The 26,341-nt window shown below is 37.0% G+C and overlaps 1 pseudogene; it reads right to left on the minus strand.

Annotated features, from left to right (window-relative positions):
- Positions 1-15,334: 15,334 nt before the first annotated feature.
- LOC116476199 (T-complex protein 1 subunit zeta-like) overlaps positions 15,335-26,341 on the minus strand; it is a 156,860-nt pseudogene continuing 145,853 nt past the window's right edge.

A 26,341-nucleotide genomic window follows, 5' to 3' on the forward strand; every position in this document is an offset into this window, starting at 1 on the left:
CAAGGTCATGAAGGTTGATGGATAAAATAATAAAGGTCATGAAGCTTGATGATAAAAATAGATAAATTTGGCCTTGCAAATTTGTACATACACTTTGATAACAAAGAATGTGACTTTAAACTTTCTGAAGATGCTCAGGAACACGGCTTGAACTATTCAGACTTTGTAGTTGCCTTTGAAAATCTATTGGAACCATCGATTATTGTTTCAAATGGACTATACATACATTTTATTTTTACTATCAAGCTTATCATATCGAGGTTAAATTTTAAAAATTAATGCAAAGGACCACCAGAAAGCCTTTCCTTTTATAGAACACTGTTTCTTATTCACATCTTTCAATGAAGTGCTGATTATTGTTTTAAATTCTTCTTGATATTATTTTAGATAACATAGGAAAGATTATGGTGAAAAGGGGAAAGGTGAAGAAAATACTCATTTGGCTTTCTTGAAAATCTCTGTCAGGTCATTGCCTCTATGATGATGTGGTTTAGTTGCCGCATGAAAAAAGACCTGGAACTGGGGCCATTATATTCTGTTATACCACTAACTTGTTGGTTAATGAAGCAAATAAGATGATCTCTTATCTGAACTTATTACCTCCAGCTGTGAATAAATCCAGCTTCTTTGGGAATGAGGCTGGATAATCTCTGAGTCCACACTCTAACTTGTGAAACCTAAGTATTTATTTAGGAAAATTTTTATTTCTATCCCATGATTAGGGAATCAAACTGCTTCAGATAATTATTAATGCCTGTATATCTAAACTTACTAGACATTAAAAACTGGTGAAAAATCCATAAAAAATATTAAGGTCCCAATCCTCATTAGCTTACAATCTAGCTTGGGCTAGACATGTAATATGAAGTGGTGGGGAGGATAAACAAGTGGTAAAACAAGATATGCAAATATTAAACAGTTAGCAGTGTATAACCGGATATAATTAAATGAAAAAATATGGTATCCAGACAATAAAGCGCTATGGGAAGTGAGGAAGAGAAGGGATCACTGGGAGTTAGAAATACATATTCTCCCTTAATGAAAGCAGTGTTTCAGTGAGTGTGTGTGGGTGGAAATGGGGTAGGAGGACACTGCAGTGCTCTTTTTTCTTATTGATTACTTACAATAGCCAATAGTATCATTCTCATTTAGTAAGTGAGGAAACTCACTCAGGTTAAATGACTTACCTAAGAGCACAAAACTTGTAAGAGTAAAATAAGATTTTAACATAGATCTGCTTGATTGCAAAATGTTAACCCTTATATATGGTCCTTTGAATTCTTCCAATTCAAATATCTGGGGCCTGTGGTATTTTGCACTCTCAGTGATAATTTATAAACAGTACCAAGAAAATCTAAGGCACATGTAACTATCAGGAGTTATTCAAGTATACAAGGCCAGAAAATTACTCTATTTGCAGAAAACCTGGTGGTTGTATTGGTTTTTGGATAACTAATGAGGAAAACTCTTTCTTTTTTTCTCTCTCTGTAATCTCCCAGGCAGTTAATGATATGAGCACCTGCCCCACTCCTCAGGTCACAGGGCCTAAGGAAAATTCAGACTTTGTAGTTGTCTTTGAAAATGTCGTCTTTAGGCAGAGCCTAAAGAGGATGAGCTCTAGTATGTGCCAAACCATCAAACTATTTAAATCAGTGAAAATTTACCAGGCATCACTCTGTATTCCCTCTACATCCCCTTGGTACCTTGTACAGTGTCTGAAACAACAATAATTCATTGGTATGTCAAAGTTAACTTAAACAATCTTATGAGTCAACTGCTAAATTTTCATGTTTTGTGAGCTGGTTAGCCACAATCACTAAAAAAAATTAAATTATTTAAACTTATAATTAAGTTATATTTTAAAAAATTTAAAAATCATTTCCTAATCATTGTTCTACATTTTACTATTATCTGTGTTCTTGAGGTTATTTATAGCTATTGAATCTCTCTAGCGGAAATCATAGCGTGCTACTATGCATCTCTTCCCAGTGTTGTATTGAGTGACATTTTGTCAGGAGTTTAAAATCAGCCAGGGTGGGAGTGTTTACACCATGGAAATAGGCAAACACAACAAATTAGGGTGTGATTTATTGATTTTTGATTGTCCAGATTTAAGAAAGTAATGAAGAAAATGTTATGATGCAGATTAAACTTGAAAGTATGTCATATCTGTAACTGATATATTGTAAATAGTACAAAAGATTGAGAAAATATTTTTCTAAACTATTACCCAAATCAGTAAAGAAGTCATTCATATCATTGAAAAATAAGTTTTAACGTACATCTACCTTGTTTCACATTTATTTTGCTTACTAACACAAAATAGTAAATGTCAGAAATACACTTGGTCTGATCCAGCAATCCCACTTCTGGAAATAAACCCAAAGGAAATGAAATTAGTTTGTCAAAGAGACACGTGCACTCCTACATTCATTGCAGCATTATTCACAATAGCCAAGATATGGAATCAACTTGTGTCCATCATTGAATAAATGGATAAATAAAATGTGGTATATATACACAGGGGAACACTATTCAGCCTTAAGAAAAAAGGAAATCCTGTCATTTGTGACAACATGGATGAATCTGAAGGACTTTAAGTGAAATAAGTCAAGCACAGAAACACAGATACCCCATGACCTCACTTACATGCAGAATCTAAAAAAGTTGAACTCATGAAAGTAGAGAGTAGAATAGTGGTCACCAGGGTTTGAGGATAGGAGGTGGAGATTCTAGAGATGTTGGTCGAAGGATACAAAATTTAAGTAAAATAGGCAGAATAAATTTATGAAATCTATTGTACAACATGGTAACTATAGTTAATAGTAATGTGTTGTATCCTTGCAAATTGCTAAGAAACTAAACTTTGAGTGTTCTCACAAAAAGCAAAAAGAAAAAAATAGAAATAACACTTGTTTGTCAATTTCAAGTGTAGTTTGGTTATGGATACAAGAGTTTGGCAAAAATCAAAATATTTTTGAGAATTAATAGGCAATATGAAATTCATAATAAGGTTATATATTTTATTATTGTTTATTTGTCCTATATTCTATATATCAGTAAAATTTATAAACTTATATATATATACAAGTGTGTACATATAAGCACATATCTCTCTATATATCTGTATCTATTTATAGATATATAGCTATTTTTTACATGTATAGATAGACATACTTTTTTTTTTTCCACTAGAGAGACAGTTGTTCATTACTTATTAGCACCCTATTAGGTAAAACCCAATCTTAACCCTCAATACAGATGTAAGGTAAGGGCATGAAACTATATGTCATATTAAAGAAACCCAATGTTTTGGGTTCCAATGAGAGAGAGAGAGGAAGAGAGGAGACACAGAGAGAGAAACATCCAATTGTAAGAATCAAGATGGATATAAATACATGAAGATAATGGCCTTTTGGATTGATTTTTAAGGATAGGCCAGAATTTATAGGCAGAGTCCAAGCACAGAGGACTGGAGCAAAGCTGCCAGGGCAGGAAGTAGTAGGATTTCTGTATCAGTAAAGGTTCTTTTGTTGCAAGAACAGAAACTGATTTTGCACAATTTAAGTGTAAAGAAATGGATCAGGCAGAGAATCTCTGGGAAGGCTGAAGGGTCAGGCTAAGGGGCAACCCCAAATCATACTACAAACAGCCTCAGCACATTTGGCATGGCAAAATATATATGGCTGCAGCAGGCACAATTGCCACTGCTATCCTCAAAACCAGATCTTGTATATAACCCATGGCTCTCAGAGAAAGTTCTTTCCAATTCTTTCTCCTTTTGAAGTCCAGAGTGAGTCTCAGATTAGTGGAATCTGAGTCATAGGCCATAATGTGGTATCAGCATGAACTGGGAAATAAAGTCAATTTCAACTTCAATAAATAAAAATAGACTCTATTTCCCATACAGATTCTTAGGGTGGGAAGTTCACCCAGCATAGGAAGTATTTTCAGATACAGGAAATTAATTGAGTAAACATTTATTAAATACATATTATTTGCTAGGAAATGTGTTAGGTACTGGTGATTCCAATGAATGAGGCAGCTTGTGAATTCAAGGTGCTCACTTTTAGAAGCAGAGATAGATATATACATAAATATACAATATGGTCAGCTTCACAGTAGGAGAGATAAGCTAGGCTGGGCTTTGGAATCTTTCAGGGAAAGAAATAGACAAAGAAATCATGTGAAATGAGTCTGGAAGGGTGAGTAGGGTATTTTTTTTGATTTGCAAAAGAGAAAAGGAAGTTTCAGGCACATTCAAGCTGTAAGTAATCCAGTTTGGGGAGAATATAGGACAGTGAGAGATTATACTAGAATGTGAAGATATAGCATGAAAGAATAAAAAGAGTCATCAGGAAATCATGGAAAGTTTTTGGGGACAGATATAGAGTGATCAGAACGTGTAGCATGAACTTCAATAAGATAATACAGCAGTTGTGTGGAAGGCAGTTTAGAATCAAGAATAGAGGCAGAAATGTCAGGAACATGGCCGTCTCTCATATTCCAAACCAATAATTCAAAGAAAAGGTGATGAAGGCCTAATCTAGGATGATGGCAGAAAAATGAAGAAAAAAAGTAAGGATGTAAGAAGCACTGTGAGGGATGGAGCAAGATTGTGTAATAGAAGCCTATGCTGTTTGTCACCTTCACCCCCTACCCGCCCCCCCTCCCCCCCTCCCCCCCCCTCGCTGGACTCGCTGGAACACCGAATTTTAACAACTACCTGCACACAGAAAATCACCATCACAAGAACCAAAAACCAGGTACCAGCTGAGCCACAGTGGGACAGAGCAACAAGCAGGCTCTTAGAGTCAGCCATTCCATCCCTAGGCGCTCAAACAGCATTTCTAGATCTACCCTGGGCCAGAGGGGAGCTCACTGCCCTGAAGAATGAGTCCCAGGCCTGGCAGAAATCACCATAAGCTGATAGAAAAGCCCTTGGGCTTTTAGTGAACATCAGTGTGACCTGGCAGAATCCTCCGTGGACCAGTAGTAGTGGTAGCCACAGGGAGAGACCCCACTGCCTGTAGTAAGGGAAGAGAAGAGCAGGAAGGACTTCATATTGTGGTTTGAGTGCCAGCTTAGCCACAGTAGAATACAACATCAGGTAAATTGCTAAGTTTTTTTTACTCTAATTTCTGGCTCCCAGACAGCACCTCTGGAATGCCTATGACCTGGGTGAACTTGCCACCCTGAAAGAAAGGGCCTTGAACAAGTCCCAGTGCTATGCTGGCTTAAGGTCTGACCCCGCACAGTTCCAGCGGTGGTGGCCACAGGGGAGCTTGCATTACCACACCCCCAGTTCTAGGTGGGGCACACAGAGAGAGATTTTATATGTTTGAGAGTAAGGGAAAAGAACAAGAGTCTCTGCCTGGTAATCCAGAAAATTCTTCCAGATCTTATCCAAGACCACATGTTGGATAAGATCCTGGATAAGATCTTGGATCTTATCTTCTATGGTATGGTACCTCTATGAGTCTGCAAAAATCACAGTGTTACTGGGCTTGGGACCCAAGTCCCTTTGAATGTCTGGAAAGCTGTCTCAAGGACAGGCACAAATAAACCCAGACTGTAAAAACTACAACAAATACTTAACTCTCGAATTACCAGACAGTAAAGAACATCCACAAGCATCAACATCATCCAGGAAAACATGACCTTACCAAATAGACTAAATAGGCACCAGAGACCAATCCTGAAGAAAGAAAGATATATGACCTCTAAGAGAGAGAATTCAAAATAGCTGTTTTTGAAGAAACTCAAAGAAATTCAAGATAGGATTTTAAAAAGATACTCCATGCCAACGGAAACTAAAAAAGAACAGGAGTAGCTATACTATCAGACAAAATAGATTTCAAGACAAAACTTTAAGAAGAGACAAAGAAGGTCACTATATAATGATAAAAGGGTCAACTCAGCAAGAGGATATAATTATTTTAAATGTATATGCACCTAACACTGGAGCACTCAGATATATAAAGCATATATTAGAACTACAGACAATACTCCAATACAATAATAGCTGGAGACTTCAACACTGACTTTCAGCATTGGAAAAATCTCTCAGACAAAAACATCAAAAATGAAACATTGGACTTAATCTGCACTAAAGGCCAAATGGACCTAATAGATATTTACAGAACTACAGAACATTTCATCCAATGGTTGTAGAATACACATTCTTTTCCTCAGCACATAAATCTTTCCCAAGGATAGACCGTATGTTAGGTAAAAAAAATGAGTCTTAAAACATTCACAGGCCGGGCCCGGTGGCTCACGCCTGTAATCTCAGCACTTTGGGAGGCTGAGGCGGGCGGATCACGAGGTCAGGAGATCAAGACCATCTTGGCCAACATGGTGAAACTCTGTCTCTACTAAAATACAAAAAATTAGCTGGGCGTGCCTGTAATCCCATCTACTTGGGAGGCTGAGGCAGGGGAATCGCTTGAACCTGGGAGGCGGAGGTTGCAGTGAGCTGAGATTGTGCCACTGTACTCCAGCCTGGTGACCACAGTGGAATAAAACTAGAAATCGATAACAAGAATAATTTTGGAAACTATACAAACACTAGGAAATTAAACAATATGCTCCTGAATAATAAGTGGGTCAATGAAGAAATTAAGAAATAAATTGACAAATTTCCTTAAGCAAATAATAAAGGAAACACAATATACCAAAACCTAAGGGATACAGCAAAAACAGTACAAAGAAGAAAATTTATAGCTATAAATGGTTACATAAAAAAGAAGAAAAACTTCAAATAACCTAATGTTACATATTAAAGAACTAGAAAAGCAAGAGCAAACCAAACCAAAAATTATTAGAAAAAAAGAAGTAATAAACATCAGAGCATAAATAAATTTGAAATAAAAAAAGACAAAAGATCAATAAACAAAAACGTGGTTTTTAAAAAAGATAAACAAAATTAACAAACATTTAGCAAGACTAATTAAGCAAAAGAGACAGAAGACCTAAATAAATAAAACCAGAAATGAAAAACGAGACATTACAACTGATACCATAGGAATTCAGAGGATTATTAGTGCAAGCAACTATATGCCAACAAATTGGAAAATCTAGAAGAAATGGATAAACACACACAAACACATAGAATCAACAAGACTGAACCATAAAGAAAACATGAACAGAAAAATAATATGTAATAAAATCAAAACCATACTAAAAAGTCTCCCAGTAAAGAAAGGCCTGGGATTTAATGACTTCACTGCTAAATTCCACCAAATATTTTAAAAAGAACTAATGCCAATCTTACTCTAACTGTCCTTAAAAATAGAGGAAAGGGAAATACTTTGAAACTCATTCTACAAGCCTAATATTACCCCGCTACCAAAACCAGAAAAAGACACATAAAAAAAAGAAAACTACAGGCCAATATCTCTGATAAACATTGACACAAAAATCCTCAACAGAATACTAGCAGATTGAATTCAACAAAATATTTTTAAAAAACATTCATCATGAGCAAATGGGATTTATCCCAGGGATGCAAGCATGACTCAACATAAAAAAATTAATCAATGTGATACATCATATCAAGGGAATGAGAGAGAAAAACCATATGATCATTTCAATTAATGTTGAAAAAGCATTTGATGAAGTTCAACATCCTTTCATAATTAAAAAGTCTCAAAAAACCTGAGTATAAAAGGAAAATATCTCAACATAATAAAAGCCATATATGACAGACCTATAGCTAGTATCATAATGAATGGGATAAAACTAAAAGCCTTCCCTCTTACATCTGGAACACAAGAAAGATGCCTTCTCTCTCTCCTGTTATTCAAGATAATACTGGAAGTCTTAGCTAGAGCAATCAGACAACATAAAAATAATAAAGGGCATCCAAATTGGAAATGAAAAAGTCAAATTAGCCTTTTTACCGATATGATCTTATATTTGGGAAAACCTAGATTCCACCAAAGAACGATTAGAACTGATAAACAAATTCAATAAAGTTGTAGGATACAAAATCAACATACAAAAATCAGTAGCATTTCTGTATACCAATAGCGAACAATCTGAAAAAGAAATTAAAAAGTAATCCCACTTTTCATAGCCACGAATAAAATTAAATACCTGAGAATTAACCAAAGAAGTGAAAAATCTCTACAATAAAAACTATAAAACACTGATGAAAGAAATTAAGAGGACACAAAAAAGGGAAAGATATTTTATGTTCATGGATTGGAAGAATTAATATTGTTAAAATATCTATACTACCCAAAGTAATCTACAGATTCAATGCAATCCCTATCAAAATACCAATGATATTCTTCACAGAAAGAAAAAGAACAATTCTAAAATTTATATAGAATCACAAAAGGCCCAGAATAGCCAAAGCTATCCTGAGCAAAAAGAACAAAACTGGAGAAATTGCATTACTTTATACTACAGAGATATAGTAACCAAAATAGCATGGCACTGTCATAGAAACATACACACAGAGCAATGGAACAGAATAGAGAACCCAGAAACAAATCCACACACCTACAGTGAACTCATTTTTGACAAAGGTGCCAAGAACATACATTGTGGAAAACACAATCTCTTCAATAAATGGTGCTAGGAAAACTGGATATGCATATGCAGAAGAATGAAACTTGAGCCCTATCTCTCTCCTTATACAAAAATCAAATAAAAATGGATTAAAGTCTTAAATATAATATCTCAAACTATGAAAGCACTATAAGGAAACATTGGGGAAACTCTCCAGGACACTGGTCTGGGCAAAAATTTCTTGAGTAATACTCCACAAGCACAGGCAACCAAAGCAAAAATGGACAAATGAGATCACATCAGGTTAAAAAGCTTCTATACAGCAAACAATCAACAAAGTGAAAAGATAATCGACAGAATGGGATAAAATATTTGCAAACTACCCATCTGACAAGGGATTAATAACCAGAATATATAAGGAGCTCAGGAAAAATCTAACAATCTGATCAAAAAATGGGCCAAAGACTTTATAGACATTTCTCGAAAGAAAACATACAAATGGCAGGCAGGGATATGAAAAGCTGTTTAACATCACTGATCATCAGAGATATACAAATTCACACTACAATGAGATATCATCTCACCCCAGTTAAAATGGCTTTTATCCAAAAATCGGGCAATAACAAATACTGGTGAAAATGTGGAGAAAAGGGAATTCTCATACACTCTTGGTGAGAATGTAAGTTAGTATAACCACTATGGAGAACAGTTTGGGGGTTCTTCAAAAAACTGAAAGTAGAGATGCCATATGATCCAGCAATCCCACTGTTGAAAATATACCCCAAAGAAAGGAAATTAGAATACTGAAGAGATATCTGTACTCCTGTTTGTTGCAGAACTTTTTACAGTAGCCAAGATTTGGAAGCAACCTAAGCGTCCATCAACAGATAAATGCATAAAGAAAACCTGGTACTTATACACAATGGAGTACTATGCAGCCATAAATAGAATGAGGTTTTGTCATTTGCAACAACATAGGTGGAACATTATGTTAAGTGAAATAAGCCAGGCACAGAGAGACAAACTTTATATGTTCTCACTTACTTGTTGGAGGTAAAAATTAAAACAATTTTGTCAGTTTTATCTAAGATTAGATAGTTGTAGGTTTGTGGTCTTATCCCTAGGTTCTCTATTCTGTTCCATTGGTCTATGTGTCTCTTTTTCTACTAGTACCATGCTGTTTTGTTTACTATAACCCTGTGAAATAATCTGTACAACAAACCTCCATGACACAGTTTACCTATGTAACAAACCTGCAGTTGTACTCCTAACTGAAAATAAAAGTTAAAAAAATTAAAAGAATTGAACATGTTGGGATAGAGAGTAGAAGGATGGTTACCAGAGGTTGGGAAAGGTAGGGTAGTTGGTGGAGTATGGGAATTGTTAATAGCTAAAAAAACAAATAGTTAGAAATAATGAATAAGATCTAGAATTTGATAGCACAATGGAGTGACTACAGTCAATAATAACTCTACATTTAATTTTTTATTTTGTTGTTGCTGTTTTGAGGCAGTCTCTGTCACCCAGGCTGGAGTAGCATAACGCAATCTCAGCTCACTGCAACCTTTGCCTCCCAGGTTCAAGTGATTCTCCTGCTTCAGCCTCCAAGTAGCTGGGACTACAGGTGTGCTCCATCACACAAAATAGGTTTTTTTTATTTTTTATTTTTAGTAGAGATGGGATTTCACTATGTTGTCCAGGCTGGTCTTTAATTCCAAACCTCAAGTCATCTGCCTGCCTCAGCCTCCCAATATGCTGGGATTATAGGCGTGAGCCACCATGTTCAGGCCTTTACCTGTACATTTTAAATAACTAAAAGTATAATTCGATGGTTTGTAACACAAAGGACAAATGCTTGAGGGGACCAATACCCCATTTTACATGATGTGATTATTACACATTGCATGCCTGTATCAAAATATCACACATACCCCATAAATATATCCTGCTATGTACCCAAAAACATTAAAAAGAAAAATATTTTTTTAAAAAAAAGCAGCACTGCAAACTTGAAAGGATTTAGAAATTTATTGGCCCATTGGCTGAGACAAATGAATTTAGCTCTGCCGTTTTTGTACTAGGAAGGGAAGTACCTGCTGTAATTCCTAAATTTGCATGCCTGTGTCTCGCTATTTGCTTGTGGGTTCTCCAGAGCCCAGCAGATGTTTCATTTATAACAGAGCTCAGATGATTGCCCTTATGCAAACACATTGGCTCCATAAACTTCAGGGTAGTTGTGATCAATTATGTCACATCCTTTTTATGAAGTAGAATGATTGTTTGCTTAGCTGCTAGGCTTACAAAGAGCAGTTCCTCTGTGTTTTCTGTAAGGTTGTACTGATCAGGATATAGCCTTACCTGATGTGTATACATAAGCATAGCCTATGAAGATCTGCATTAGTTCTTCCATCCAACAGGAGCTAGCAAAGACCATCAGGATAGTGTGACGAGCTTCTTTAATATTGTACTTGATATTGGCTCATCATGTAACTAGGTTACATGAACTGAAATATAACCTAATTTAATTAAAATTCAATGGGCAATAACTGAGAGGCAGTTCTAGGGTTTTAAACTGTTTTGCAAGCAACACATAATAATTAAACAGCTAAATTATAATATTTCAAATAAAAATTTAACACAATAATGGAAGACTTGACTTTTTTCTCCCACAGATGAAAGCAAGTTAATTTTCTTGTTTTCTTCTCTACAGGTATTGAGGCCATGGAGTTTAAACACAAATATAATCTTGTCTTGTCACACTAGTCTTCAATTAGAATATCTTTTCTTCAACTATTACTTATCATTTCATTATTTAAATGTATTGAAGGATGTAGGCTGCTTATAAAATTTATATTAGTCTTTACTGTAAGTCACAAATTTTACCAGTCCAAGTAACTCTACCAGAGCTAAGATACCTTAACCTGTGGTCACAAGAGGGCTGTGTCACAAAGAAGATAAACAAGAAACTGCAGAATGATTATGACAATGGGAAAGCTATCTTAAACATACAGAACTACAGATTCAATAGGCTGGGAGCAAGTACAATTAAACCAATTGCAGAAGTATTCTTTATTAAATATTTACCTGAGATGAAAAGAATGGTTGAACAATGACAACTACAGTGAGTCCAGAAATAATTCAATAATAAAAATAATGTTTTTCTCACCCTAACTATTGGATTTATAGTGAAGTGTCACAAATTTGTCTTTAATACATAAGTACAGACAGAACTGGGAAAAAAACACTGAGGCTACTTACATTTGGAGAAAACCATGAAGCAACATTTTGTTTTAGTTCTGAGATTGTTTTGCCTTTTCTGCTTAACTTTGTTACTTCATAAATTCGGCTCCCAATGATCACAGTACATAGTCCATTTATTTCCTCTACTGCTTTCTACTGATTCCAATGTCATATATCCTTTCAATTTATGTATATAATGTCCCTCTTTATTTTTTTATGGAAGATTTATATTGTAATCTGTTTCTTAAGACAGATATAACATAAAGCTGTCTAGGCTTGGTGTTTGCTTTGTTGGTAGATTAAAAACTACACATTCAGTATCTGTAATAGTTATCAGTATTTCATCAATTTGATACATTTTCTTTGCATTTTAACACTGTTCGTCTTTCATGTTGCATGTTGTATAATTTTTTTATTCACATATTTCTTCCAGTTCTTTACTTCTCTTTCAATTGTATTTCTTCTTTAAAACAATCCACTGTGCTTTGTAATTTTGACAAATATTTTAACACACATTTAGAATAGTGCATAACTCATAAGCATACAACTCCATTAATTTTAAAAGCATGAACACACCAAATGTAGCCAAAACCCACACCAACCACAGCAAGAAATAAAACATTTACAGACTCCTAAGAAGCTTTCCTTCATGCTTCTTTTCAATCACTATCACAATCATTCAGAAAGGCAATCATTAGCCTTACTTCTATCACTGTGGATAGTTTCACCTATTTTTAAACTTTTTATAAATGTGGCTTAACTTCTTCACTGCTAACAAAAAAGTTGCATAAATTTTATTGGTCTTTTCAAAGAACCAACTTTCGATTGCTTTGATTTCCTTTTATATCCCTCTCCTGTTTCATTGATTTTCAGCTTTGATATTCATATTTTTATTCTTCTTTTTGATTTGGGTTTGATTTGCTTTTCTTTTTCTAAAGATGGATGCTTAATTATTGATTTTAGTTCTTTCAGCCTAATATAACCATTTAATATTTTACATTTCTGTCACTTTCTCTTTCTCTTCACTTCTTCTTTTGGGACTTCCATTACATTGTCTTATAGGTCTCTAAAGCTCTTCAGTTTCCTCCAATATTTTTCTTGCTAGTCTTCATGGTGGGTAATTCCTGTTTATCTTCCCTTTTGGGGGGGGGGGCTGAAGATGACAACTTTTAGATAATAAAGTGTATTGACTCTGAATTCTGATTTGTTTTCCTAAGACTTTTTAAAAAATAAATTTCATGTTTTAGAGTCTTAATTTTACAGCAAAATTGAGCATAAAGTAGAGATTTTCCATATACCCCCTGTTCCCACACATGCATAGGCTCCCACATTATGAATATACTCCATCATAGTGCTACATTTGTTCCAACTGATGAACCTAAATCGACACATTATTATCATCCAGAATTGATAATTTATATAGAGTTTACACTTGGTGTTATATGGTCTATGAGTTTGGACAAATGTATAGTGTAGAGTGTCATGTATCCAACATTATAATATCACACAGAGTAGTTTCACTCTAAACTCCTCTGTGCAGATATATATTTTTAAGTAACTGGCCTAGACTTAAACTTCAAAATCTATCTTCACTGTAGTGTGTGGCTGTTGATGTTTCTGCTCAACAATTTAGGCAGAAATTGTGCCCAATCACCCCAAGCCCATAAGGCTTCTACCCTCAGCTTGTTGAATTTTGTGTGGATTTGGGAGTACATTCGAATTCAGCCTGTTTTTAAGTTCCCCATGACGTCTTCTGTCTTATAGTCTCTTTCCAGTATTTTTTGTACATGCATGCAGTTTCTTAGTCAGTGAGGGATATGAAATACTTGTTCAGCCTTTCTGTGGCTCTCTTATTTGCAGGGTCTCCCTGTTAAAATAATTACTGGTTGGTATGCCACTTTCCCCAGCCAGAACTACAAACTTAGGAGAGTAAAGATGAAGATTTTCCTATGTGTTTCTATCCAATTCACCACTTTTAACTGATAAATCTGTCACTCACCTATCCTATTCTACTACTCAGATCAAGTATGCTCACTTTCTCAGCAAACATTCTTGGTTTCCCAAGCATTCACACACTGCTGTTGCTGTTGACTGTGCTGGAGAGTAGGCACAGAAGTGATAGAAATGGCGCAGCCAAGAAGACCACAAATAGTCACTCTTCAAATAGTCACAGCTTCTCAATTTGTTGTCTGCCTTTTATTTCCAGAGCCCTAAATTTACTGTTTTAAACAATTTTACACAGTGTTATTCTGCTTATTTTTTGGAGAGGGTTTACCTAGCCAATTTACAAGTTCCTCTGCTTCATAATTCTTGAAAATCTCTTGTATCATAGTTTTATGGAATTGTTTCTTTTTCAGATTAATTGCAGATCTTTTCTATCTTTATTTGCTCCTTAAATGTTGAGATTTTCTATGGGTCTATTCTCAACATTCTTCTCATAAAACTCAAACTCTCTGTTTGTGGACAGGAAGGATGGAGTAGTTTCAAACCAGAACAGGCTGGAAGAGGTGCAGAACATGTAGAATAGGCCAGAATGGCTGGATCAGAGAGAATGTGGTATCTTAGATGTGCTGGCATGGGAAGGAGACTCAGGCTGATATGGTACCTGGTGCTCCAAAGTTACAGCATCAGTGGTGCTATAAGATATAGAATAGAAGAGTGCTGCTCAGCATTATAGATTTCAATGATTCTGGAAGTAGCAATCTACATGTGCTTGGCAGGGAAATGAAGACTATGGAATTTTGTGCACAACCACATTTAATTGACCTGAAATCACATATATATTTTTTCTTCTCTTCTGATACCATATGACTAAACCTATAATTTAACCTTCTATTCCTGTATTTACCTACAATTAGCATCTGGGTAATAAGAGAAACACTCATATAATTACAACTGTAATCAGGGCTGAGGAGAAGACCTACTTATGTTTAGATTAAATAGGGCAGAGTGTTAACTCTAGAGACGGAAAGGGAAATATTAATTAACACACAAGGGAATATAAGTAGGAGTAATAAGATGACAGGTCAAAGGGAGTAGAGAGACTTGAGCAGGTCATAATTGAAATGAGAAAAAAAAATCACCAAACTCTAGAAGCCCCAAATAGGATCAGACTATTTCTCTGAGAAGAATATTTTATGGGTCTGGGGGATTGTCAGCCGTTCACACAGGAAAGCCAAAGTTAAATATACCTTTATGAACAAGGTTTCTTCTTAGGGAGTATGTCATACTTTATTTAATATTTTTACCTGTGCAGATAAAAAACCATCAGTGTTGACAGAAAATTTCTAATTTAACAGAATTATTTCTCAAAGATCTCAAGTCTCTGCATGCTACACCATACATTGCTGCCCAGAACATCCCCAGTGTCTGTTCCTTACAGCCAATTTGCATAGCTATGCAAGGGATGGGGAACTAGAAGAGAGTTACTTAACTCAGGCTAACATATGTCTTCATAAGCTACGTAGTAATTGAGAGCATGCTAAGCTGGATTAAGCATTTTAAAATAACTTATCTAATCCTCAAACTAATCTTATAAAATATGTCCCCTTATGTGGTAGATTAGATTGATTTATTATTCCCAATTATTTGCAGTTTTCCCTGAAAGAGCACAGCCATTGACATCAAGCTTGGCCATTCGACTTCCTCCCTTGTTCATTTCCCTGTGCTGTGACTGTAACATTTTCCAGTTATGGGCTGCTCCTTTACCCTGGATCTAAGAAAGAAAAATTCATGTCTTACATAACCACAGATGGCATAGTTTGAATATTTATCCCTGCCCAAATATAATGTTTAATTTTAATCTCCAGTGTTGGATGCGGGGCTTGTTGGAATGTGTTTGGATCATAGGGACAGATCCCTCATGGCTTGGTGCTGTCTTTGTCATAGTAAGTTCTTGCAAGATGTGGTCATTTAAAACTATGTAGCACTCCGTGACCCCACGTATTCTCTCTCTTGCTCCTACTCCCACCATAGGATACGTCTGCTTCCCCTTTGCCTTCTGCCATAATTGTAAGCTTCCTGAGACCTCTCCAGAAGCCAAGCAGATGCCACCACCATGCTTCCTATAAAACCTGCAGAACCATGAGCCAATTAAATTTATTTTCTTTATAAATTACCCAACCTCAGGTATTTCTTTTATAGCAATGCAGGAATGGCCTAATACAACATATAAGGCACAGCTAATATGTAACATGAGCAAGACATAAACCTTTGTTTCTAGACTACTAAGATTTGGAGATTATTTATTATACATTATAACCTAATGGGAACTAATACATCTTATTATCTTCATTTTATATATGAGAAAACGGAGAGAAAGTCATACAAGATTTATAATTACCTGTGAATGTATAATTAGGGAGTGGTCAAACTGAGATTCAAACCAATACAGCCTATACAATTCCTAAGCTCTCCTACTTCTTTTTTCTTTTTTTAAAACACAAATGTTAATGTTTATTATATTCAACACATATAAAATTATATTTCAATTAATATAATAAAGTAAGAGCTGCGTGCAGTGGTATGCACCTGTAGTCACAGCGACTCAGACAACTAAGGGGGGAGGATTGCATGAGCCTAGGAGTTTGAGGCCAGTTGAGCAACATAGACTCCCATCACTAAACAAACAAAAACCAAATCACATAGATAAAAGCAGAGAATTACAAAGCCTTATCTACATGTACCCTAGGACTTAGAGTATAATTAAAAAAAAAGAAAAAAGAAAGAGGGCACAATTGAAATTTCTGGGATGTTGAAATATCCTACATCTTGATTGGTTACATGACTTTACACATTTGTACTTGTCAAACTGTGCACCTAAAAGGGGTGGATTTGCTGGCAAATTATAATGTAAATTATAATAAACATAAGTTATACCTCCTACTTCTTGTTATTTGAATTTAACACATCTTGTGTAGGTTGATTCTACCCTAATTATTCATACTCAGTTCTCTTCAATCCCAAATAACCCAGAGATGCCCTTGATGGGACATCAGCCCTGGATTTCATTACATGGAAAGCTGGAATGAAAAAAAGTAATTGTTAATTGGGTTAACCTACATGACCACTTTCTTCACTGAAAATATAAAGGACATTATTTGGTTTACTGAAAGGTTCCTGGGAACATTTTTTTCTGTTATACTGCACTTTATTTTATAGAGTTACACAACTGTTTAAGGACCAACATTTTCTAAGCCATTGCCTTATGATCCTACTTGTAATAAGAAGGTTGAGAATCAGAAGAAATAGCTTCAAGCCCTAACAACATCACTTATCAAGGTTCAACATGGAATAAACCATTTAGCATTATTCATTAAATAAGAACAGTTATTTCTGTAATACTCTCTAAGACAATTGCTAAAGAGATTAAATGAGATATGTGAAATCACTTTATCAATTATAAAGAGCCACACACAAATATAAATCATTATGCTTCTCATTAGAATCTCAGTATGAGAATGATTTTCAAAGATCATTTACAGATCTTTAACTTGCAAAGAGATTCCAGGTAAGGGGAGAGAGTGAGATAAAACAGTATTCTCACCTTTACAAAACTTCACAAAGTGACTACATTTGTTTTGTTTAAGTCTACTCTCCTTTCTATGGTGGGGAGGAAAAATTATTCTGTGACTAAACCTAGTTGAGACAAGCTGATAGCTACATAAAGATAAGGGAGAGTAGACTACTTAAGAGAAGGGGAAATATTATTTACAACACACAAGGATTCTTATATAGTGATAGGTCTTCAGTGATATGAATTCACAAAATAAGTAAAATTTTGAGACAGTTCAAGAAATCATCTTTTCATTCATCCAAAAACATTTATTGAGGGTCTTCCATGTGCCAAGCATTGTTCTAAATATTACAGATGCAACAGAACAGGGTCTCTTATGTAATTTAGTGAAGAGAGACAGTAAACAAAAAGCAAGCAAATAAGCTATAATAAGTAAAACTGCAAATAGTAATACTTTCTAGGAAGAAATAAAATTAATAGAGACTGAGTTGAGGTGAGAAGTTGGACAAAGGCAGCTAATATAGCCTGGGAAGATATTGTTAAGGAGGTAATATTTAACCTGAGATATAAAACAAAAGAGGATGAGGGAAAAACTTTCTAGACAAAAGAAGTACAATTGCAGAGACACTTAGACAGAAATGAAAGAAAATAAATATTGGTCAAGCACAGAGAATTTGGGGGGCACCTACTAAGATATGAGCTCAAAAAGGCTGTTATGTAGCCCTTCTAAGCCAGAAGAATTTTACTTTTAAGTGTAGTTGAAAATCACTGGAGAGTTTTATTTACTAGAGCTATATACACTTGTTTATATTTTTAATAGATCATTTTGATTCCTGTGGGGGAAAACAGACAGTATTTGATTAACAAAAGAGACAGGGAGACCAATGAAGAGGCTACTGCAGTAATCAAGATGGGGTAGGCTTATGGCTTAGCAGTGAATTTAGCATTTAGCATTTAGCAGTGAATTTATAGAAAAGTGTTCAGACTGATGCTATGTTTTGGCAATAGAGCCAAGAGAATATTCTGATGGTTTGGATCTGCAGTGCAAAGGAAAATAAACCCACGAAGATTCCAAGGTTGTTATACTCATTATTAGGATGGATTTGGGATTCTATTAGATTAGAAAGGCTTGTAGAGGAGACAACTAGAGTGGGAAGTGATAAAGACATTCCTTTTGCATACCATTCTAGATGACTACTAGATACCGTGATGGTTAATTTAATGTGTCAACTTTACTAGGCCAGGATGGCCAGATATTTGATTAAACATTATTTTGGATATTTCTGCGAGGCTGTTTCTGGATGCTATTAACGTTTGAATTGGTAGACTGAGTAAAGCACATTGCCCTCCCCAGTGTAAGTGAATCTGAATAGAACACAAAGGTGAATAAGAGAGAATTTGCTCTCTCTGCCTGACTGTCTTTGGCCGAGGGACTGGTCTCCTGTCTTCAGACTTGGACTTAGACTGGAACTTATACTATCAGCTCTCCTGGTTCTAAAGACTTTGGACTTACACTGGAATTGTACCATCAATGTATCAATAAGGTTCTCTAAAGGGACAAAACTAATGAAAAAAATATATATATATAGTAGAGTTTTATAATATGTATATAGAAATATAGATAATATATAAAATATACATGTATATTTGATAGATACATATACATATATATATAGCACAGTTTATTAAGTATAAACTCACACAATCACAAGGTCCCACAATAGGCCATCTGCAGGCTGAGGAGCAAGGAGAGCCAGTCGGAGTTCCAAAACTGAAGAACTTGGGGTCCAGTGTTCTAGGGCAGGAAGTATCCAGCATGGCAGAAAGATGTAGGCTGGGAGGCTAGGCCAGTCTCTCTTTTCACATTTTTCTGCCTGCTTTATATTCTAACTGCACTGGCAGCTGATTAGATTGTGCCCACCCAGATTAAGGTTGAGTCTACCTTTCTTAGCCCAGTAACTCAAATGTTAATCTCCTTTGGCAACACCCTCACAGACACACCCAGGATCAAAGCTTTGTATCCTTCAGTCCCATCAAGTTGACACTATTAACCATCACAAGTCCACCTCTTGTCAACTTGAACCCATACACATCTCCTGAGATCATACATAATCTTCAAATAAAGATAATAATATCATATTTATGCCTAACAATATAGCTATCCTTCATGCAACTGGAAATGCAACAATCCCCAACTCAAATACAATTACACAAAGTTAACAATACTTAAATGCTGATGTGAAGTCAATAAATCTTATGTCACATGATAAAGGAGAAAGGCAATAAAATGAAGATATTTCTTGGTACAAGTGTATACATGCACAAACACATTTTTAACAAAAGGAGGAGGAAATACTTATGACAATTACAGTCCTCATTTCTGTGGCTGGTCAAGCGATCGTAGCTGGTATTGATGCCCAAACCTTCTTCCACTACCCATTCTGTATTACCTTTGCCTTCAGCAAGCACCTCAGCAGGTTGTGTGTGTTGCGGAGTAGTAGACTGATTTCATCTTGATAGCCTGGGTCAATCACCCCAGCCAACACTGTAACTCCCTTCTTAGCCTGTTGACTTAAATGTAGGGGGAGCCCAAAATATCCGGGTGGCAATCTTAACTTCTAGTTTAATGGAACCGTTGTTGTGTCTCCTGGTGGCAGTGTTCCTCCCTCTGGAACTAGGACATCTAGGCCAGCAGAATATAATGTTGTGGGGACAGGAAGCAAAAATTTTGCTAGTAAATCACTATGGGTGATGATGAGTGGTGCCACTTCCACTTCCACCCCTTGATCCCTGGAGTTGTGAATCCTAGCTATGGGAGAAAGAGTACCATATATTGGACTCCAATTCAGCACATACATAGCCTTCTCTAGAACTTTGCCCTGGCCCTGCAAAGTACTGTCACCTAGTTGGCATTGTAATTGTGACTGCAAAAGGCCATTCCACGATTCGAGCAATCCAGCTGCTTCAGGATGATGGGAACATGGTAAGAACAGTGAATTCCATGAGCATGAGCCCACTGCCACACTTCTTTAGCCATAAAGCAAGTGCCTTGGTCAGAGACAATGCTGTTTGAAATACCATGAGAGTGTATAGGGCATTCTGTGAATCCCCAGATGGTAGTCTTGGCAGAAGCATTGCGTGCAGGATAGGCAAACCCATATCTGGAGTAAGTGACTATTCCAGTGAGGACAAACCTCTGCCATTTCCTTGATGGAAGAGATCTAACAGAACCTGCCACCAGGTAGTTGGCTGATCACCCTGAGGAACGGTGCCATATCGAGGGCTCAGGGTTGGTCTCTGCTGCTGGCAAATTGGGCACTCAGCAGTGGCCATAGCCAGGTCAGCCTTGGTGAGTGGAAGTCTATGTTTCTGAGCCCTTGCATAACCTCCATCTCTGCCACCACGGCCACTTTGTTAATGGGCCCATTGGGTAATGACGGGTGGCTGGGGAAAGAGGCTGAGTGGTGTCCACAGAACGGGTCATCCTATCCACTTGATTATTAAAATACCTCCTCTGCTGAGGTCACCTGTTGGTGAGCACTCACATAGGATACAAATATCTTCACCACTTTTGACCATTCAGAGAAGTCTATTCACATACCTTTTCCCCAAATTTGTCACCAATTTTCCAATCATGCTTCTTCCAAGTCCCTGACCATGTAGCCAAACCATTGGCTACAGCCCATGAATCAGCATATAATCACACACCTGGCCATTTCTCCTTCCATGCAAAGTGCACGACCAGGTGCACTGCTCAAAGTTCTGTCCACTGGGAAGATTTCCCTTCATCGCTGTCCTTCAGGGATGTCCTAGAAAGGGGCTGTAGTGCTGCAGCTATCTACTTTCGGGTGGTGCCTGCATATAGTGAAGAACTATCTGTGAATCAGACCCTAGTCTTCTCTTCCTCTGTCAACTCATCACAGGGAACTCCTCATGAGGTCATCGGTGCAGGCTGGGGGAGAGAAGGGAGGGTGGCAGAAGTGGACACCATGGGCATTTGAGCCACTTCCTCATGTAACTTACTTGTGCCTTCAGGACCTGCTCAAGCCTGATTACGTATACACCACTTCCATTTGATGATGCAATGCTGCTGTGCACAACCCACTTTATGGCTAGATGGGTCAGAAAGCACCCAGTTCCTGACAGGCAGTTCAGGTTGCATGGTGACTTGATGACCGATAGTCAAACGTTCAGTTTCCAACAAGACCCAGTAACAGGCCAAGAGCTATCTCTCAAAAGGAGAGTAGTTATCTGCAGATGTCAGGGCTTTGCTCCAAAATCCTAGAGCCCTCTGCTGTGATTCAACTATGGGGGCCTGCCAAAGGCTCCAAACAGCATCCCTATCTGCCACTGATACCTCAAGCATCATTGGATCTGCCAGGTCATATGGCCCAAGTGGCAGAGCAGCTTGCACAGCAGCCTGGACCTGTTGCAAACACTTCTCGTGTTCTGGACCCCATTCAAAACTGGAAGTCTTTCAGGTCACTTGATAAATGGGCTGGAGTAACACACCCAAATGAGGAATGTGTTGCCTCCAAAATCTAAACAGGCCCACTAGGCATTGTGCCTCTTGTTTGTTTGTAGGAGGGTCCAAATGCAGCAACTTATCCTTCACCTTAGAAGAAATATCTCAACATATCCTACACCACTGGACCCCTAGAAATTTTTACTGAGGTAGAAGGGCCCTGAATTTTAGTCACATTTATTTCCCATCCTCTGACATGCAAATGTCTCACCAATAAGTCCAGTATATTTGCTACTTCTTGCTCACTGGGTCCAATCAGCATCATGTCATCAATATAATGGGCCAGTGTGATATCTTACAGAAGCTAAAAGCAATCAAGGTCTCTCCCAACAAGATTATGACACAAAGCCAGAGAGTTGATATACCCCTGAGATAGGACAGTAAAGGTATATTGCTGGCCTTGCCAGCTGAAGGCAAATTGCTTCTGGTGGGCCTTTGAACAGGAATGGAATAAAAGGCATTTACCAAGTCAGTGGCTGCATACCAGGTAACAGGAGATGTGTTAATTTGCTCAAACAATGAAATCACATCTGGTACAGCAGCTGCAATTGGAGTCATGACTTGGTTAAGCTTGCAATAATCCACTGTCATTCTCCAAGATCCATCTTCTTCTGCACAGGCCAAATGGGAGAGTTGAATGGGGATGTGGTGGGAATCACCACACCTGCATCTTTTAAGTCCTTGTCGGTGGCACTAATCTATGTAGTCCTTCCAGGGATACAATATTGCTTTTGATTTACTATTTTTCTAGGTATAGGAAGATCTAATGGCTTCCATTTAGCTTTTCCCACCATAATGGCCCTCACCCTGTCAGTCAGGGAGTCAATGTGGGGGTTCTGCCAGCTGCTAAGTATGTCTATGCCAATTATGCATACTGGCACTAGGGAAATGACCACAGGATGAGTCCAGGAACACACTGGACCTACTGTAAGTCAGACCTGAGCTAAAAGTCCATTAACTACCAGAGCTCCATAAGCCCCTACCTTTACTGGAGGACTACAATGACGTTTTAGGTCCCCTGGAATCAATGTCAGCTCAGAGTCAGTGTCCAGTAGTTCCTAAAACGTCTCATCATTTCCATTTCTCCAATACACAGTTACCCTGGTAAGAGGCTGAAGGTCTCCTTGGGGAAGGATGGGAGAAAGATTCACTGCACAAACTGTTGGTAATGTAGTGGGGTCCTTTCTCAAGGGAATCGGGGCTCCCCTTCATTCAAGGGGTTCTGGGTCTGTAAACTGGCTCATGTCTGGAAATTGATTGAGGGGCCATGATTCTCTGTTTTTATAATTCAAATTAGTCTTTTGTCCATTTGACATAGAAGTTTTCTGGTTATATAAATTAAGTAGGAATGTAGTAGGCTTCCTATCAATTTCACTTCTATGAACACTATGATTAATTAGCCAATGCCAGAGCTCTACACGAGTCAGACTATTCTAATTGCTGCTTTGCTTCTTCTTCCCACTACAGTAGCTCTGTCTACCTTGCCTTTGAGAGTTGAGTGCCGCCATTTGGTCCCTGCCACCTTGGGATCCAATTATTCGCATTGTATTTAAATTCTGTACTTGAGTGACTGTGGTTCCCACTGTTAGATCTGACATACAGAGAAGAGCAATTACAGGGCTCTTCAAAGATGTAGGTGCTGATCTCACAAATCTATTTCACAAGCCATTGGTCAAGGATATATCTTCTGGACCCTCCCAGCAGGGATGAGTAGGTCTAAGGTGACTAATCCACTCCAGCATCCCATTCTCCCTAAGCCTTGGGGTCCCTTCCTCTACTTTAAATCAAGAGAGATCAGGCATTTCCAGTTTACTCACAGTGGGCCATCTTTTAATCCATATTTCAGCTAACCAAAAAGATAAACTATTAGAACCTTTTTTTAACTTGCTGAGCTGCAACATTAAATTCAGAGTCTCTACTTAGTGGGCCCCAAACAATAAATTCAGCCTGATCCAACTTTATGTTCCTTCCACCATTATCCCACACCCTTAATATCCATTCCATGCCTGTTTTCCAGATTTCTGCTTATATAAATTAGAAAACTCAAGCAGTTCTTTTCAGGTGTAGTACACATCCTCATGGGTCACATTCTCAATCTCACCTCTAGGGGACTGCTGAGACTTTAGTCTAGTTATAGGTCTAGAAGCAAACGGGGATGTTGGGGGTTGTTTCTGGGGAGAATCAACATTATCTTGCCTGGCAACTGCCTCAGGGGAGGCCATCACTGTTACCTCAGGCAGTGCAGGGTTTATCTCCTCAGACAAAGGTGGAAAGGCTGATGGCAGCACGAGTCAGGGAAGGGATGTTGCCACTACTGGGGATGGGAAAGCTGTTTCTTCTGGCTAAAAAGTTTCATCAGCATTTACAAAGTCAGTTTCCCCAGCTTCATCAGGGTCCTCCCACATGTCCCCATTCCAAGTTGCAGGGTCCCATTCTTTTCCAATTGATGCTTTCACTTTAACAGTAGACACCTGGCAAGGCTTTTGTTGCAGGTCAGCCACTAGTATGAGAAAAGTTTGTGTGTGTTTTCCCACAATTTCAGCGCTTTCTGTACAGGAGATAAGACCCTCACTCAGGGCAATCTTACGAGATTTGAGGTTCAGTATCTGCTTCTGAAGCTAGGAGACAGAATCACTGAGTTCATCATTTTCTTTCATCACTTTGTCCACTGAACTTAGGAGCAAGCAACCAGCTTCATTATGTTCCTTGGTTCTCCACATATAGTCAAAGGTATTATGTATAGAGTCACTAAACTCCTGGCCTCTCATGAGCAATGAATCAGGAGTGTCAAACGCATTTATTTTGCATAATTATCTAAATAGTTCATGCCAAGGACTATCAGTTCTCCATACTATTAGAAGTAGAGTCCTTAGCATTTTGGAGTCTAATCATATTAAGCAGCCAACTCTAAAACCCTAAAACCAATGAAAGACTCCATCCTCAATATTCTGTTACTCTAGAACCACTCCTGGTATCAAAATCTGCATTAGTTAGGGTTCCCTAGAGGGATAGAACCAATGGAATACATATATATACATATATGGAATATATACATATATGGAATATATATATGGAATATATACATATGGAATATATACATATGGAACATATACATATGGAATATACATATGGAATCTATACATATGGAATGTATATATGGAATCTATACATATGGAATATATATATGGAGTATATACATGTGGAATATATATATGTGGAATATATATGTGGAATATATACATGTGGAATATATACGTGGAATATATACATGTGGAATATATATATGTATGTGGAATATATATGTGAAATATATATATGTGGAATATACATGTGGAATATATATATGTGGAATATATACGTGGAATATATACGTGGAATATATATGTGGAATATAGATGGTATGTATATATGGTATGTATATTGAATATATATATGGAATATATGTATATGAAATATACATGGAATATATGTATATGGAATATATGTATACGGAATATATATGTATGTGGAATATATGTATGTGGAATATATATGTATATGGAATATATGTATATTCAATATATATATGGAATAGAATGAATATATATGGAATATATATATGGAATGAATATATATGGAATGAATATATATATGGAATATATATGGAATAGATATATATGGAATAGATATATATGGAACAGATATATATGGAACAGATATATATGGAACAGATATATATGGAATAGATATATATGGAATAGATATATATGGAATAGATATATATGGAATGGATATATATGGAATGAATATATATGGAATGAATATATATGGAATGAATATATATGGTATATATATAGAATGAATATATGTGGAATATATATATATAAAGGAGAGTGTAGTATTAACTCACATGAGCACAAGGTCCCACAATAGGCTGTCAGCATGCTGATGAGCAAGGAGAGCCAGTCCAAGTTCCAAAGACTGGAACTTGGAGTCTGATGTTTGAGGGCAGGAAGTATCAAGCACAGGAGAAGGATGCAGGCTGGGAGGCTAGGCCCGTCTCTCATTTCACATTTTTCTGCCTGCTTATATTCTAACCCAGCTGGCAGCTGATAAGATTGTGCCCACTCATATTTAGGGTGAGTCTGCCTTTCTCAGCCCACTAACTCACATGTTAATCTCCTTTGGCAACACCCTCACAGACACACCCAGCATCAATACTTTGTATCCCTTAATCTGATCAAGTTGACACTCAGTATTAATCATCACAATAAGCTTTCCTGGGTCTCCAGTTTGCTGATTGCAGATCTTTGGACTTAGTCTCCATAACCATATGAGCCAATTCCCTATAGTAAATCAATCAATCTCTATTTCTCTCTTTATCTAACGATCTATCTATCTATCGATCTATCTACCTATCTATCTATATCCCAGACCAATACAGAGATCCAAATGGGAATATCAAGTAATCAGTTAGATATGCAAATCTGGAGATAAGAGGTAAGCTTTATATTAAGGGTATCTATTAGATATTCATCAGAGTATGTATTAAGTTTAAATTC

The sequence above is a fragment of the Hylobates moloch genome, unplaced genomic scaffold (genome assembly GCF_009828535.3).
Source record: "Hylobates moloch isolate HMO894 unplaced genomic scaffold, HMol_V3 SCAFFOLD_11, whole genome shotgun sequence".
Taxonomy (NCBI): Eukaryota; Metazoa; Chordata; class Mammalia; order Primates; family Hylobatidae; genus Hylobates; species Hylobates moloch.